This window comes from Meriones unguiculatus, chromosome 20 (genome assembly GCF_030254825.1).
Source record: "Meriones unguiculatus strain TT.TT164.6M chromosome 20, Bangor_MerUng_6.1, whole genome shotgun sequence".
Lineage (NCBI taxonomy): Eukaryota > Metazoa > Chordata > Mammalia > Rodentia > Muridae > Meriones > Meriones unguiculatus.
This window is the reverse complement of record NC_083367.1, coordinates 10,612,118-10,630,853: the sequence shown is the minus strand read 5'-3', so window position 1 is coordinate 10,630,853 and position 18,736 is coordinate 10,612,118.

Below are 18,736 nucleotides of genomic sequence, written 5' to 3'. Positions count from 1 at the left end.
GACAGTGACACATACCTGTAATCCCGGCATTTGGGGAAGCAGAGGCAGGCAAAGCTCTGTGAGTTTGAGGCTAGTGTGGTTTACAGAGCAAGCCCAGGACAGTCAAGACTATACAGAGAAACCCTATCTCAAAGTAAAACCAAACAAAACAGAAGAAAACTGGGGATGTGTGCTAATATGAAACAACAGAGTTGGAAGAAGATGACAAATGTAAACGGAGCATGGGTCAGTTTTCTGTGGTTGCCATAACAGTTCTACAGACTAGTCACTGAAATCTGGATTTGTTTTCTTCTGATTTCTCACTGGAGGGGGCAGAAGACTGCCTTCTCCCTGTGTCCTCATATGTTCCTCCCTCCTGTTGTAGTCTCCACCCTGACTGCCTCTTCTTTTAAGGACATCTTTGTATTGTACTAGGGTATAAGCACAAGACTCATTGCTCTGTAATTACTTATTTAAAGATGTTGTGACATTTGTTGTGACAGGGAGTTAAGACTTCAATGTGTGAACGGAGGTGTGTGTGGGGGCTTGTTCAATAGTTCATTCTTTAACAAAGGGTACATGAGAACATGTAAACATTGAGTAAAGATAAAGGCATGGATTCAAACATGGAACACATAGGGATGAAGGGGATTTCCCTCTACCTTCTGCAGGTTCACTAGAATAAACTGATAGAGACAGTTTTGTTGGAAAAAACCAGAATTGTATTATGTACCTGGATATAAAAATATAGGGTGAGGACCTGCTCAGTACTGGAACATTCCTAGGCTTGTGTCACTTTTCTGTAGAATTGATGAGCAGAGGAAGTATATAACTTTCAGGGGAATAATAAACAATTTTGAGGGAATTCAGTAAACTTGGAAAACACACAGTAACCTAAAACAGTGTATTGAAGGTCTACAATGGAGCAGATTACAAATGAATCTGTTTCGACTGAATTAAAGAACAGTAGAGTGTGGCAAGACTGGGCAGGTGTGGACACACTTTAGTTTTTCTTCCTGTAAGTTTTTTCTTCTCTGTGGGCAAGGCTCAGTAAGAGAATGAAAGTCCATTTTGTTCTTTTTTGGTGCTTTGGTTAGGTGTGTAAAGTATCTTTCCAAGCTTTAGGGGATATACACGAAGGAAGGTCAAAGGCATCTTGATTCTTAGGTAAGTTCTAAAGTTCTCTCTCCATCTTCGATTATCAGGTTTTTCCTCCCTTGGGAGCAGGGGTCATTTTCTGAGTTGCAACAAAATAAATCTGGGACATTACAAATATGAGGTATTTAAGATACTATTGCATGAACTTGAGCATATAAAGAACAAAGCTTATTCTATCTTACGGGTCTAGTATCCACTTATAAGTGAGTATATACCATTTGTGACTTTCTGCTTCTGGGATATCTCACTCAGGATGATCTCTTCTAGATCCCACCATTTCCTTGCAAATTTCATGATTCCTTGTTTTTTTTTTTTTATTGCTGAGTAGCATTCCATTGTGTACATGTACCCATGTACCACAATTTCTGGATCCATTCCTTTGTTGAGGGACATCTGGGTTGTTTTCAGGTTCTGGCTATTATGAATAAAGCCGCTACAAACATGGTTGAGCAAATGTCCTTGTTGTGTACATGAGCATCTTTTGGATGTATGCCTAGGAGTGGTATAGCTGGATCTTGAGGTAGCACTCTTCTTAATTGTCTGAGAAAGCACCATATTGATTTCCAAAGTGGTTGTACAAGTTTACATTTCCATCAGCATGGAGGAGGGTTCCCCTTTCTCCACAACCTCTCCAGCATGTGATGTCACTTGAGTTTTTTATCTTAGCCATTCTGATGGGTGTAAGGTGAAATCTCTCTGACAGCTAAGGACATTGAGCATTTCTTTAAGTGTTTCCCTGTCATTCTATATTCCTCTACAGAGAATTCTCTGTTTAGCTTCATACCCATTTTTAAATTGAATTGCTTCTTTGTTGCTTTTTAACTTCATTAGTTCTTTATATATTCTGGATATCAGCCCTCTGTCAGATATAGGGTTGGTAAAGATCCTTTCCAAATCTGTAGGATCTGTACACCTAAAGAAGCTAAACAAGAAGGAGTTCCTGGAGTAAGATGATCAACCCTCACTTAGAAAGATAAATAGGATGGGCAGTGGAAGTAAGAAAAAAACAAGAACAGGACAGGACCCTACCATAGAAGGCCTCTGAAAAACTCTACCTAGCAGTGTATCAAAGTAGATGCCCTGATTCATAACCAAACTTTTAGCAGAGTGCAGGGAATCATATGAAAGAAAAGGGAGTTAGTAAGACCTGGAGCAGACTGGAGTGCCACAAGGACCAAATATATCTGGGCACAGGGGTCTTTTCTGAGACTGATTCTCCAACCAAGGACCATGCATGGAAATAACCTAGAACCCCTACTCAGATGTAACCCATGGGAGCTCAGCATCCAAGTGGGTACCCTAGTATGGGGAACAGAGACTCTCTCTGAAATGAACTCAGTGGCGGGCTCTTTGTTCCTCCCCCCTGCCCCGAGGGAAGAGCAGCCTTGCTAGACCACAGAAGAGGACATTGCAGCCAGTCCTGATGAGACCTGATAAACTAGGGTCAGATGGAAGGGGAGGAGGACTTCCCCCATCAATGGACTTAGAGAGGGGGCAGGGAGGAGGTGAGGGAAGGAGGATGGGACTGGGAGGGAATGAGGGAGGGGGCTACAACTGGGATGCAAAGTGAATAAACTGTTATTAATATAAAAAAAATAAAAATTAAAAAAATAAAGAACAAAGCTGAAAAAGAAGTCAACACAGACAAGCAAATCAGTGTTCCCAGTAAGACAAAGAAAAGCTGGGTATTTGAATAAAAAGAAGAAAAAATATACATAAATAAACACAAGAAGAGCAACTGGTCAGCAGGAGACATCAAGACAAAGGCAGGTGAGGGGAATAAGAATGAAAAACAAAAAATAGGGAGCACTGGACTCAGGCTGCATTCCACCTTTGTTTTGTGGTTGAAAATGACCTGTCATCTCTGTGAGGTTGCACAGTGAAGCACTTGATTCTGGGAGTGAAGACGGCACTGATTTGAAATATGATAAGAAAGCAGCACTGATATTGGAAATATCTTGGAGATAGAGTTGGAAATACTTTCCCATATGACAGTGCTGATCTGTGTCATAAGAGAAAGTGTATCAGCGGCATTTTATAAAGCTTCAGGGGGCTTTAAAAAGCAAAGAAATTGAGATTGAGTTAGCTGGAATCAGACGGCAGGTTTAACAAGAGATACTGTTCTGCTACGTCTCTCACCAAGGGAGTTCAATTTCAACAGTGCTAATCTTTCCATAGTGCTGTAAGTTTAAATTTTGTGCCCCTAAGGAAAATTTTCCAAAGTAATTCCCATTGAACTTGGTTCTCTGCACTCCCCTGTCTGGGTTCTATCCAGGTGCCACACCCAGCACCCAGAGAGTCTCTCCATCAAGGATGCTGCCTCCACTGCACAAGGGGATGCAGAATCCTTTTCCCCCCCAGCAGGACAAAGCTTTTACTGTGTGATAGATTTTTAAGACTCAAGTTTTATATTTAAAAACTTTAAGGTAATTTTGTTTATCATATTGCAGTTGATATGATACTTTAAAATATCACTCTATTTTTCTTTATTTTAATCATAATGAAACACATCAACATAATTGTTATTATTTAGTCTGACTTAATTTTAACTGGACAGAAATGTGGACTGCTACGTGTTTCCTGCAGTGTTTCTTCAGCTGAAGTTCTGGCATCAGCTAGAATTCTATGCTGTGGACAAAGAGATTTCCTTTCCTGAAGCCACTACCTGTCTGGGGACTGAAATGTCAGGACTGAGTCCAATGAAGCCATAGTTAATAAGCTGCCCAGGCAAATCTGGTCTTAGTCAATTTTGAAAACTACTGACTACTACTTTAAGTACAAGAACTACAACAGGGTCAAATAAACTACTCTGCAGATTCACTTACAATTTGTTACAAGCTTGAATCAAACATTTTAAGGGTTCAAAACTTATTTATACTATACAATTTATTAAATGAGGTTCAACCTTATATATTTTTATCTAGTGCAAATTTGAAAAGTTGTTTTTGTGTCTGATTTTGTTGCATTAGAGACATTTCTGTAAAAAAGTAGCGCTGATTCAACAGTTCATGACAGTGACAGACCTACCTGTCCTGGGACTCCAGGCCTGATGGTCGTCCTGCCTGAAACAGAGGGTGGTTTTCACCACTCAAAATGGGAAGAGCCAGGCTTTGGCCATCAAGAAAGCCTGTCCCTTAGCATGTTATCAATAGAGTCATTATAAGCTCCTCTTTTCTCTACCCAGATTTGATAATATTGGAGAAAAATCTCATTAAAATCATGACTTCTCTCAATCTGAAATTTTCTCTCACAGAAGCAGGTTTTTTAAAAGCCAGTTTTATTTATTGGGTTAGTAGCAATCTTTTTGTTCAGAGTCCATCCTGAGCTGAGCCCTGCTACTCACATAGGGCATTGGCAGCAGCATTGACATTTTTAGGGCCTACTTTGGCCCTAATAATCCAAGGAAAATGATAGAAAGAAGACAGAAAAGTGAACGGATTTAATGGTGTCGCCAAGAGAAAAGGCCTGCATTGAGGGAGGGGATTCTGGGAAGGACAAGTATGTTATCTCATTAAGAGATACTTACTCTTTCATCCCCACCTTAGCATGTTTTCCAATAAACATGCTTTCCTGGAGTTGGTCTCCTGGCTAGATTTTTGATAGGCCCAGTAGATTAACTTGAGGAAAGAGACACTTATATGTAATGTTCTGATCCTTGGAGCAGATCAGAAAGTAATGTCTCTACCCAGGGCCAGAGGCATTTCATTCTAGACCAGGAGGCTTAGCGATAAGCAGCTGTGATGTTTTTCTTTCTAGTCTTATAAGGAAAGCAGGAGGTAGGGGCCAAGGTTTCCTTGAAGGAGAGGTCCAATCTTAAAAGCCTCCAAGTCTACTGATCCGTATATCATTTCAAGGATGAACAGTAACGAGAACTTGAATAAGAGCTGAACAGCTCTGTGCCTCTCCTTAAGTCAGCATCAGGTGACCATTACCACAGCTAAGTGGCTTTAGCCAGAGGAAATGCAAATTTCCCTTATCTTAACAGGAGGTGGCGTATGGAGAACTCCAGGCCCTGCAGTCAGGTTTCCATCTTCTGGAGAAGTTCCATCTTCTGAGTTCCATATCCCCAATGTTTTCATTCCAAGAAAGGATATTCTCAGCTTTATTTCTAATAGAAGGGTGCACAGAGATTTCAAGAGGAACCGTGCATGTTTTAAAGAAAGGAGAAACAGTTTTAAGTTCCCTGAAGCAAAGGCTTCCTGAAACAGGAGGGGAGGGGAGAGCAGTCTATTACTTTTTTTTTCCTCTTTCAAAAAAGAAGACTGAAGATTGCTTTAGATTTGTACCTGACTACTAGTATCACTCTATTCAATAGGACTTTTTAATTAACAATGCTGAGGCTGACTTTCCCATCAATTAAAGGCAGTCTTGTCTTTTCTGTATTAGTGCTAGCAGGTTTGCTATATGCAAATTTTCTCCCTTATTTCCCCTTGAACAAATGTGGACATTTACAGGACAGCTGCTTAGGTGATTAACCATCATCAACTTGTATTGATAATCCTGGAACTCTGGGGAAAAATTAAATTTGTAAGCTTGGGACCAGAGTCTATCACACCACCAGCTGAGGCAAGTCACCATACAAAGCTGCATTTGTGGTGCTCAGTTCTGATCTTTAGTCACTGGTTTTGTGCTCTTTTTCTTAAGACTCTGTGTTCAAATTTAGGTAGCCCTAAGTGCTTTTGAGGAGACTCTAGAAAGGGGTGTTGGAGCGACCTTCCCTTCTTTCTGTGCTTGGATTGTTTGCCTATGGAAAGAGTGGCCCAGTGTTACTCCCAGGAAATTCCTTCGCTTCTCAGCATAAACAGGCACCACATCTCTCTCTCTCTCACAGCACTCCAATTTCCCTCTCCCAGAAAAATGAGCAATGCAATCTGGCTGAAGGCACAAGGCAACCTCTCCTGAGTTGGCGAGCGGCAGTGGGAGAAGGAGTATTATCTTTCAAGAGGTTCACTCAGAAAGGGACATTTCCCGAGGAGTTGGAGAGACAGCTTGGGCTCCAGTCAAAGAAAAGAATAACACAGCTGCCCTCAGCAAGGGGGAATTTCAGCAGGGTGGATTGGCAATAGAAACAGTTAAACCAATATAAATATAATAGCCACCCACAGAGCGATGGTTTGCACACGCTAGAGGCTCCTGGCAAGGCATCTGACCACTGTAATCCACCTAAGTATTTTATGAGGCTTGATTTAAGAAAAATGTGTAGGAAGGTCATGGAAAGCCAGGGTAAGTGGGCCTGTCCCAAAGGCCTGGGAAAGAAGCCCAGGTTTCTGCTTCACAGGCTCTGTTCCAAGTGAAAAGCCATTTGTCCACTTTTGATTTCAAGTCACACCCTGTTCTTAAAATGCCTTAAGAGCCCTGAGTATGTAATTTCTCTACTCCCATGGAAACAAGGGGTTAACTAGAGACCTGACAAAACAGTTGGTGCAGGGGTTGGAGGGTACAGCTCAGTTAGTTGGCGGACTGCTTGCCTTGCATGCACAAGGTTCTGGGCGCCACCTCCAACTGCATAGTCTGGCCTTGGTGGCGGGCACCTGCAAGCCCAGCACTTTGCAGGTAGAGGCAGGTAGATGAGAATTCCAAGGTCATCCTTGACTACACCCTGCAATTGACTGAGGACAACCTGTCTCAAAATCAATAAGTGAATAAATGCAATGAAATGAAAGAGAGAAAAAAAAGAAGGTAGGACTGAAGCTCTGGAGTCAGCCTCTTTGTGGGACATTACAAAACACAATTCAAATTGGTTATGTGACCTGGGTTAAATTTCTTAGTGTTTCTGAGCCTAAGAACTTTTCTGGTCTGTAAAATGCAGATAATAATAATAATTTATTTTCATGAGTAGTGAAGAAGATCTGAATGTTAGTTAGTTAAAAAAAAATCTTATGAAAGAAGGGGAAGGTAGAAAGACCTGGAAGGAACAGGAGCTCCACAAGGAGAGCAACAGGACCAAAAAATCTGGGCCCAGGGGTCTTTTCTGAGACTGATACTCCAATCCAGGACCATCCATGGAGATAACTTAGAACCTCTGCACAGAAGTAGCCCACGGCAGTTCAGTGCCCAAGTGGGTTCTCTTGTAATGGGAACAGGGACTGTCAGTGTCTGGCTCTTTGATCACCTCCCCCTGAGTGGGGAGCAGCCTTACCAGGCCACAGAGGAAGGCAATGCAGGGAGTCCTGATGAGACCTGATAGGCTAGGGTCAGAGGGAAGGGGAGGAAGACCTCCCCTACCAGTGGACTTAGAGATGGGCATGGGAGGAGATGAGAGAGGGAGGGTAGGTTTGGGAGGGAATGGAAGGGGGGTTCCAGCTTGGATAGAAAGTCAATAAACTGTAATTAATAAAAAGTTAATTAAAAATATAATATAAAAAGTGTAAGAGCACTCTTCTGCAGTGACCACAGTGAATACACATTCAAGTGTAAAGACCCTCACAGGCCTCTACAGCTCTCTCAGCAACCACCATCTAAGATTCTTACAATGGCTTCATGGATATAATTTATAGTCAAGGAAATTCTCCTCAATAATTCTAGTTGATAATTCTTTTCTGGCTTTTATTTATTGAAGTAAAATTTTATTTTTGTACCTTTAATTTTAATCCATTAAGTATTGTTTCAGAAAAATCACCTTGCCCATAATAAATGTCACATTTGCAAAAACCAAGAAGTCAGTCCGCATCTTTGTTCACTTATTTCTGTAAGTACATTACGTCACAAACACACATACATCTTCTTACAATTTCAGAATTGGTTTAGTAACAATAAATCTGCAAGGCAGACCAATTTCCCAAGTAGTACTGCTTTTCTTGATAATCCTGTTAAGTCAATGGTGGCTTCTTTCATTCTAATTTTGATTATTTAATACCAACTTTCATAACACATATGACAATCACACAGTGAATAAGGTATGCATATGCATGTGTGCAGGTTACAAAATGGCTACACAGAATTGAAAAGGCCACTGTAGTGTTCAAGGAGTGTTTAAACATCCTGAGAGGCAGAAGTGGGATGATGATAGGGTTACAGTGTCTGGACTGGTCGAATAACTGGTCCTGCTGTTTGTCAGCTGGAGCCCGAGCTGTAATATCAGACTAATGCTAGTCCAAAGATTGGTATCCTTTCTCTATCTAGTTGAGCTGCAGAAATGAAGGTCAGGTTATGACTGCCATACAGAAGAAAGGAAAGACCAGGTCTTGACAGACAAATGGGAAGATGGTAAAGCAACAACAGAATCTTTAAACTGGCCACAGAGCCAAAGGACATGCTGAGAGCATTCAATTTGTTTAGCTATTATTCTTCCCTGTGCCATCACCTCTTGAGTTTGAGGCCACACAGAACAACTCTCAGTGACTACAAGGTTAAGCCATACAAGCGAAAGCCTTCCACTTGGGTATGAAGTACTGCTCATGTACAGAGAGGCATTTTTGGGGGGTATAAGAAGTCAAGGCCCTGGTCATTCTATGAGGAAGGCAGTTTCATGCCTCTAATGAAACTACAAGAAGCAGAGACTTCACCTTTGGCCTTGCCATTAATTCTAAGCTGGTCAATGTCTTCAATACTGAAAGGCTAGTTTATTTTAATCCACAATGCGAGGCTAGAAAATCTGGGGGATTCACCAATATACCTCTTTAGATCCACCTGTCTTTAAAATTACTAATTTCCTACCCTACATGGTAGCGCTGACAATGAAGATGTGCAGGCAGCTACTGAGCTTGATGGTTAGGAAGTGTGGCTTTGTTACAGGAGGTGTGCCGCTGGGTGTGGGCTTTGAATCTTTAAAAACCCATGCCAGCTGCTGTCTCTTTCTCTCTTCCTGCATCTTGTGGATAAGATGTAAGCTCTCAGCTATTGCTCCAGCACCAAATTTGCCTGCCTGTGGCCATTCCCTCTGCCATGAGATCACGGACACCATTCACCATTTTCTTCATAGCATTCCAATCAAGTCACATACACAGAAGCCTTACAATAAGAAATATTAGGAAGCATACCCTAGATTTGCATGCCACAGTCTTTTTGTTTGTGTTCAGACAATAGAAGTAGGTGTATTGTAGGGTTGAATGTTAAGGATGCTGAACAACATGAGTTATCTTATAAACACTAAAAGTGAAACTCATATTGGCAATGCAACCAGAAAGCAGTGCTAGTTGTCTGTAGTAGGCCTTGTAATGAAGCTCACCAGTACTGTTCATATGCCTTAAAAGATGTGAGAGCCACACAGATTCAAGCAGCTTGCTATTATGAGTTTTCCATATTCAAATTGCACAAAAAGCAATTTTAGAGTTAACTTTTCAGTACCATCCATACTGTTATTGCATTTACTTGTGCTAATCAAACACCTTTGTAGGGCTTACTAAGTACTTAAAATATAGTATTTCGGTATATTTTCTGGAAGAATATGTGGCTGATTAAAGAAGCATGCTAACAGACAGTTTCCCTTTTCTTTTGCATGGAAATGATACACAAAAAAAGAAGAAAAAATGTTAAATACCATCATCACTGACATGGATTGATTTTCTGTTAATGAGAATTTGCAAGTGAACAGCATTCCTTATGCAGAGGAAGCAGAAACTCCTTGTCATTAGGGAGCAGCAACCTAGTGCCTTTGTAGGTGATATGCCTGATGTTTCCAGAGATAAGAAAATCGTGTAGTACTTTAGGGTCACATTCAGACAAGGGGATATTTAACTTCAAAATGATAAAGCCCCTCCAGGTCTTTCTTTTCTTTAAGATTTATTTATTCTTTATACAGTATTCTGCTTCCATATGTACCTGCACACCAGGAGAAGGCCCCAGTTCTTATGATAGATGGTTGTGAACCACCATGTGGTTTCTGGGAATTGAACTCTGGACATTTAGAAGAATAGCCAGTGCTCTTAACCTCTGAGCCATCTCTCCAGCCCCACCTCCAGGTCTTTTATCTCCCACTTCTTTCACAAGATTTTCTGCACTCTGACCAAAGTTTGGTTATGAGCCTCAGCATCTGCTTTGATACACTGCAGGCTAGAGTCTTTCAGAGGCCCTCTGTGGTAGGCTCATGTCCTGTTTCCTGTTTTCTTCCTCTTCTGATTCCCATTCTTTTGGCCTTTCTGAGTGAGGATTGTTCATATTTCTCAGGGTCCTCCTTCTTGCTTAGACCTGGAGGGGACAGGAGCTCTACAAGGAGAGCAACAGAACCAAAAAATCTGGGCACAAGAGTCTTTTCTGAGACTGATACTCCAACCATGGACCATGCATGGAGATAACTTAGAACCCTTGCACAGATATAGCCCATAGCAGCTCAGTGTCCAATTCAGTTTTCCTGATAAGGGGAACAGGGACTGTCTCTTTCATGAACTCAGTGACTGGCTCTTTGATCACCTCCCTTGAGGGGGGAGCAGCCTTACCAGGCCACAGAGGAGGACAATGTAGCCAGTCCTGATGAGACCTGATAGGCTAGGGTCAGATGGAATGGGAGGAAGACCTACCCTATCAATGGACTTGGAGAGGGGCATGGGAGGAAATGAGGGAAGGAACATGGGATTGGAAGGAAATGAGAGACGGGGCTACAACTAAGATTCAAAGTGAATAAACTGTAATCAATATAAAGAAAAAAATAAAAATTAAAAAATGATAAAGCCCAAGCCCTACTCTTTCCTACTTTTCCTCCCTCCCTTCACTGTTCTCTCTCTCTCTTTCTCTCTCTCTCTCTCTCTCTCTCTCTCTCTCTCTCTCTCTCTCTCTCTGTGTGTGTGTGTGTGTGTGTGTGAATATATTCTTTGGGGTTATCTGGAAAGTATATCTTTATAAATTTCTATTAAGCAATTTGAGATCAGATGATAAGTTCACGTCTTCAGTGGGAGTATAGAGTGTCTGGTGAAGTTCATGGTTTCTAAGCCACAGCCAGTTTTTTTTTTTTTTTTTTGAAGAGATCCTAGAACAAGATACACTTGTTCAGCACAATAACTAGGGGGAGGATTACCTTCTGAAGGACCAAGAAATGGTTGTATACCTATAAGTCTTTGTATAGAAATGAATTGTTCCTGACAGTTAAATTTTTTTTTCTAAATTTGGAGACAAGAAAAATAATCAATTGTCTTTTATTTGGGCTTGTTTTGTTAAAAATGTTCAAAGAAAATAAGTGGATCGTGAAGTGTTGTCAAGGGGTAGAACAAAAGATATCACGAGCTTCTAAACAATTTTAGGGTCGTCAACTAAGATTACAGCCTGGTTTTAAAAGAGGAAAAAAAAAATCAACTCCTAACCAAGTCTGCAAATTTGTATCATCATTATTTTATAGTATGGGGATGAACACAGGGCCTTTCGCATAGCTGACGATGGCTCCACATGCATACTCAGCCAAATGATCAACTGCAGTACTGCTACTAATGTGCAGATACGAACAGACTTAGCTGTTTCTTAGCTTATAAAGACATGTTTCAGTGTCATTAACAAAACTGTCTGCTTTCTTTTGTCCATTAAATTAAATGTTCTTTACTCATAAATAAGATCTTTCTTTAGTATAATTATCTCCCTGAAATTTTAGGCATACTCCAGTACATAGAGGAAATGTAGATTTATACACTATGCAAATTTTTTTACAGGATTCAAAGACACGTATAACCGTTATGTTACAAGAAGAATGAACTGAGGACGTTAAAAGTGGTCCAGATGTGACAGATTACACTATTTACCATCATCAGGAGGACTGGCAAATGATTGACAGCATCTCTCGGCAATGGCATTATTTCCCTAATGTGTTGATATATGCTGAAGGGACTAATTTTGAATTTAAAAAAAGGCTCTGTGTGGTTCCTAATATCTGCATGATAGCTCTAATGAGAAATGCTGTCACTGCAATGTTCATGGAAAGATCCAAAATCCTAGAGAGAAGAACTGTCCACTCTTACAGTGTGTTTTAAATTATTTGCTATTTATATTTTACATTGAATACTTTGTAATGTTCTTTTAATTTGAAAAATAATTTTAATTCTAAACTATTGGTGAACAGGAAAATATAAGATGTCAGAAGTCTTTAGAAGAAGTAAGCTGACCAAGTAAATGACAGCAGGCCCGTGTTATGAGTGAATTATTATAGCTGGGCACACAAAATGACTCAGTTTCCCAATGGGAAAGGCAAGAAGACAGAGCCGTTCATTTTCACATGTCCCTTTTTCTTGTCTGACAAAGAAAATAAACACATTCTTCTGTACAGATAAACTTTTCCAGTGACCAAACTTTAAAAGAAATTTATCATGTGGTTCCTTGTATAAGAGGTGCTGAATAATAGACAATGCCACAAGAAATAAAAACACTGCTCAAATGGACAGTTCTGGTATCGATTCACTTTACTGGCTAGAAACATAACATTAAATTGTACTCAATGAAACCCTTTGGTGGGGGATAAGAAGGAATGGCCAAGACATCCCACTTTCTGATGATTAAACGTGATAGTGGAGATGGAGCTGGGACACTAGGAGAAGGGGTAGTTAACATGCCCATTGTACTAGCTCTGCCGTCATCTGTCTTCTGGGAGCCTTCAGGCTACACTGGGTGGCAGTTAACTCAAGTCATGACTGAGCTCTCAAGGGTTCTTTCCCTGCAGAGAATGTAAGTTGTTTGCTGAAGTCTGAACTCATATTTGAGATGGAAAAGTGGTTAGCAGATTAAGAAAGTTTAAGAGAGAAACTTCTATTTTTTGCTCAGATAAATGGTTGACGGATTCATCTTCAGGTGTAGGTACAGGGTTGCCTCAAAGTGGTGCCAATCTTTTTCGTAGAAAGAGTTGTTTTATCTAGGATAATCTTTCACAGAGCATTAGCTCTGGGCAGAGTTGAAAGGCCTTAAGGAGGAAGCCTGTTTGTGGCAAGTGTGTCAAAGACAAAGACACTCTGGTGCCAAATGTTTGATTTATGTGAATCAATCACATAAGTGACAGAGGAAGTGGAAGAAATTTAAGATTTCATACAATGCTTTCTCAAGGTGCACCGCGTTCAGAATCCGAGGAACTGATCCTGGTGCTTCTTTTTCTTGGCTTTCTGACCCCTTGCTTTTATAAAGTGCACAGACAGAATTACTTTGAACTGGGAAGAACATGCATAAAGATTAGCCAAATCCAATGAGTATTATCACACACTTCATATCTTCCCTGCAAAATACAAGTTAACTTGCTCTATGTATCAGGCCAGTAAGCTGTGAAATAAACTTCAGCAGCTGGAACTTATCACAAACATCTCCTTTCCTCATTCTCTCCATTTATCTGTATGTTGGAGAGACTGGCAGTATCTGCATTCCCCCGTTGTTATTTTCTGTCTTAGTACATGCAAAAAATGTTAAAAAGCTGTCATTTCTCCAAGTATGGAACCTGGCTTACCACCTCACCACCATGTCCACCCTCCTTAGATACCTTGAACCCAAGTCAGACCTTCTGATTTGTCATCGGTTGGAACCAGGAATTACATCTTTGACAAGGTACCCTAGATAAGTCATTTGTCTACTAGACTTTGAGGCTATCTGTACTTGCTCATAAAATACCTCAATCAAAGTCCAGGAAGTTAATCCTACTCCACAGAGAGTACCTCTACTGATATCTACTATCCTGGCTGCCATAACAACCCAGACATAACGTGCACTGGAATTTTTGTCAAAAGATAAGTTTATGTCTGCAAGTATGTCTTCTTTAACTCATTACAAAATGAAATCTGTGTGACTTAATTTTCCAAATGTTTGCATACCACAACACCCATTGCACTTGCTCTTTTCACAGTGAGAAGTTGACATTATATCCCCAAGAGATGACATCTGAGTGCTTGTTAATACCTAGAAATCATGCTATATGATTCCAAAGATAGGACTGTAGAGCATCACTGTGTACACCTATTTTTTAAGGTGTGCTTGTTCTTACAGCTCAGTTACCATGTCATGAGCGGTCATATGGCCAGTTAAGGAGATTATCTCTAGATGCCCTTCGTAAAGCCCCAAAGCTGGCGATTAACTAGCCACACAAATGGATAAGTGTATGTTTATTTTCTGTCAGTATACATCATTCGGATACCACAGTGACTCTTGGGAAGGAGATGTTTATTTTTTAAAAACGGCTATTTTGTGAGTAAAATATTTTGTTGTCATGACATAGCAGTTACTATGATTTGGGATACCTTGGGATAGGTATAAAGAATATTCAAGTTGTAGTTGATTGTGTGAGTTCCTGCTAAGTGATGCTGTCTGTTTTCTTCTTGTTTATGTTTGGTGTAGTCTCATCTGTGGATAGCTCCATTCACTTAATCAATATATGAAACACACACAGGAGATTTCGAGATCTGGATTTTATCGTGTCTGGAATATCTCAATCTAACTGTTTCTTTCTTGTCTTGTATCAATGAATTTGACAAATGGCAGGTTATATGGCACTTCATACCCATAGCCAATGCATGGTTAATGAACTACTCTGCTTAGAAAGAAAATTGTTAAACTAGATTTTAAAAGTAAAAAGGAATTCTCACCAGTCAAAGATTAAGAGAGGGTCTTAAAGAGTCATGAATAAAAATGGCAGTATCTAAGAAAATGAGAGAGAAATGCAAGATATATATAGGACAATTTGTCGAGGTGCAGTGGAAAGTGGCTGCATTCTTTGCAGCTCTTTTTGGGTACTTTCTAAATAGAGTGTTATTCAAAAGCCTGAAGAAGTCATGACTGAGCCTGCTAGCCTCTGCCTTTCAGGAAGTTATAATCCCAGTGGAAAAGGCACACAGGCAGGGATATGCACATCCAAAGGGATTTCATTTATTGAGGTCATGCAGTATGCAGTATGCATAAGTAGACAACAAAGAAGGCTCAAGCCCACAAGGCAGATCAGCATCACAAACAGCGTGATACTTGAAGGGAAGAGAGAAGAAGACATTTCTGCATGGAGCTCCAACTTGAGAAATAAACAGAAACAACTATTGCAGATCAGGCTTGAAGAATATGTTATGTTCTAGGAAGGGCTAGGGGTTGAGTAGAAGATAGAATCATAAGACAAGGTCAATGATTCATTTATTTGATCAAATGGGTTATTTTCCGTGACATTCAATGGCTTTATATGAGAGAGGAGAACTTGTTAATGGTTTCAAAAACATTTAATGTTAATAATGTTTTAATGATAATAATGAAGATAACTGTATTGAAGCTATGTAAACGAGAAAATATGTTAAGAAAAGGTTGTAGCTGGTATGTTATTAAGTGCCAAGTCAAGAGCTCATATTTTTTTTTCTTCTAGCAGCTGGAGAAGATGGGCAAGAAGATCGTGAGTCTGAAGGCAATGTAGGCTGCTTGGATGATTATAAGCAAGGCTGGTCTGCAAATCAAGAACTATTGGTGTAGATCTGATGGGATTGGATAACTTGATGGGTAGTAATGGTTAACTTTGGAAATGGGAAGCAGAAGGATTATGCTGATGTCATTTAGAGCAAAAACAGCTCAGTTTCCTTTATATATATATGAGTTAGTAGGGCATGTGGGCATCTACCTGACTCACTGATGGCTCATGGCATCACTGTGTGTGTGTGTGTGTCATGTCGTCATATGGTCACTGAGTTTAACTTGAACAACTGAGAGGGCACAGAAGAATAAATGGCAGTAGTACTTAGGGATGGACAAAGACATAAAGGAACCCTCTGTGAGAGGAACTTTGTGCATCCATGGAACTTAAACTTACCAATGGTGCAATGAAATACAAATGATTATTCCCTTTCTAGAAAGAAAACTTGAGGGACAAACTAGCCTTAATTAACACCCCTCTAGCCAGATCCTTGAATATCTGACTGCCCAGAGTTTTTCTTTCCTTCTGGCACTGAATTCTTTTTGTAAGAAGTCATGGTTTTCTGTAATGATTCCCATCACCCATTCCCTATGCACACACCCCAACATAAAGTTGATTGTTAGCAATTTAGAGTAGCTGCTATGTAAGACCCTCAAGATTTCCTTAGTTACTGAGTTACCTATTCTGTTGCCTCTTAGTGGGTGGCATTGAGGAAGTGTTTTATAAACTACAAATCTCTTCCATGTAAATCTGATTTTTAGGCAGCCCTCTCAGAGTAATCATTGTTTTCCTGAGTATGGTTGTACAGTGAAAAGCCTTCTCCACAGGGATTAGAAGAATTTCATTTTTTTTTGTTCCCAGAAAAAAAAAGCTATTTTAACAGCCACACCATTGATTGCTCCATGTCATCTGTAAGAAGTAAGAAGTAAGAGAAGTAAGAGACTTAATTCACATTTATTTGGAAATGTGCAGACAGAATTGCATTTTCATTCATGTAATAACCAGGATTTGTGGAGCACTTCGTATGCTACAGAAAGTTTTCAAGGTTTATCTTACAACAAGCCTAGCAGGTAGAGGTGGCCACTACGGAAGAGGTGCTATTGGCTTTGGCACATTAAGGCAGTGAATCCACGTGTCAGAACTGACGCGTGATTGCAGTTAGTTTGTCAGATTGTTCTACTTTACACAGTGCTCACATGTCCTTTCGTTGTCTTTAATGTTCGGTTTTCCTAACGGAGAATTTAGATGTGGGCTGTGGTCCTACAATGACTTGGAAGGTTGACTCTGCTCAACACACTTCCTGGGCCTTCTCTCTTTCTCTCTGCATGGTATTTGCAGATCACAAAATGGATTCGTATAAAAGGAACATAAACAAAGACACTGCCATTTTGCAAAGATATAAACTTTGCCATTATTCAACTATGATGTTTTACTACTTTGAGAAATACTAAAATTTTTAAGAAGTGATTTTCCTTAACTTTGGAATATACAAGCAAATTAATGTCTCATACAAAATGAAAAGTAATAGGGATAAAACTGATTCATATTTGCTAAAAAACAAAAATTTATGGCATCTTCAATTTGACTACAGGTAAACACTTTAGAAATACTAGGTCTTTTTTTATTTATTATAGAGAGTAGCAAGGTACATGGAAGTATTAAATACTCCAAGATTTTAAGTCAACTTAATGAGGAGAAAAAAGTAGTCGCCTTCTTTCTAGTATTTCTGTTGATTCAAAACACAGCTTCTACTTCAGGCAAATCAGAGAGTTAATTTTTTTTAATTTTTAATGTATTTTTATTAATTACAGTTTATTCACTTTGTATCCCCCCTGTACCTCCCTCCCATCTCCCCTCCAATCCCACCTCCCCTCTTCCCCACCCTTGTCCCTCTCCCAGTCCACTGAAAAGGGAGGCCCTCCTCCCATTCCTTCTGATCCTAGTCTATCAGGTCTCATCAGGAGTGGCTGCATTGTCATCTTCTGTGGCCTGCTAAGGCTGCTCCACTCTCAGGAAAGGTGATCAAAGAACAGGCCAATCAGTTCGTGTCAGAGACAGTCCCTTTCCCCATTACTATGGAGGAAACTTGGATGTTGAACATCCATAGGCTACCTCTGTGCAGGGGTTCCAGGCCATCTCCATGAGTGGTCCTTGGCTGGAGTGTCAGTCTCAGAAAAGACCCCTGTGCCCAGAATTTTAGGATCTGTCACTGTCTTGAGGAGCTCCTGTCCTCTCCAGGTCTTATTATTTCCCACTTCTTTTATAAGATTCCCTGCACTCTGCGCAAAGTTTGGCTTTGAGTCTCAGTATCTGCCTCAATACCCTACAGGGTAGAGCCTTTCATAGGCCCTCTGTGGTAAGTTTCTGTCCTTCTCCCTGTTTTCTCCCTCCTACGATGTCCATCCTCTTTGCCTTTCTGAATGGGGATTGAGCATCTTAGCCAGAGTCCTTCCTGATTAGATTTCTTAGGTGTACATATTTTAGTATGTTTATCCTATATTATATGTCTAATATCCACTTAGTGAGTACATACCCAGTGTGTCTTTCTGCTTTTGGGATACCTCACTCAGGGTGATCTTTGCCAGTTCCCACCATTTACCTGCAAATTTCATGATTTCCTTGTTTTTTATCGCTGAGTAATATTTCGTTGTGTAGATGTATCACAATTTCCGTATCCATTCCTCAACTGAGGGGCATCTGGGCTGTTTCCAACTTCTGGCTATTACAAATAAAGCTGCTCCATACTTATCACCCTGAACAAAACTAAAGTCCAAGTGGATCAAAAATCTCAACATAAAACCAGACACATCAAATCTGTTAGAAGAACCAGTGGGGAAGAACCTTGAACTCATTGGCACAGGACACAACTTGAACAGAACACCAACAGCACAGGCTCTAAGATCAACAATCAATAAATGGGACCTCATGAAACTGAAAAGCTTCTGTAAAGCAAAGGACACTGTCATCAAAACAAACAGACTGGAAAAGCCTCTATCTGACAGAGGGCTAATATTCAGTATATATAAAGAACACAAGAAGTTAAATAGCAACAAATCAAGTAATCCAATTAAAAAATGGGGTACAGAGCTAAACAGAGAATTCTCAATATAGGAAAATCAAATGGCAGAGAAAGACTTAAAGAAATGTTCAACATTCTTAGTCATCAGGGAAATGCAAATCAAAACGACCCTGAGATTTCACCTTACACCCGTAAGAATGGCCAAGATGAAAAACTCAAATGACAACACATGCTGGAGAGGTTGTGGAGAAAGGGGAACCCTCCTCCACTGCTGATGGGAATGGAAACTTGTACAACCATATACATATATGGTT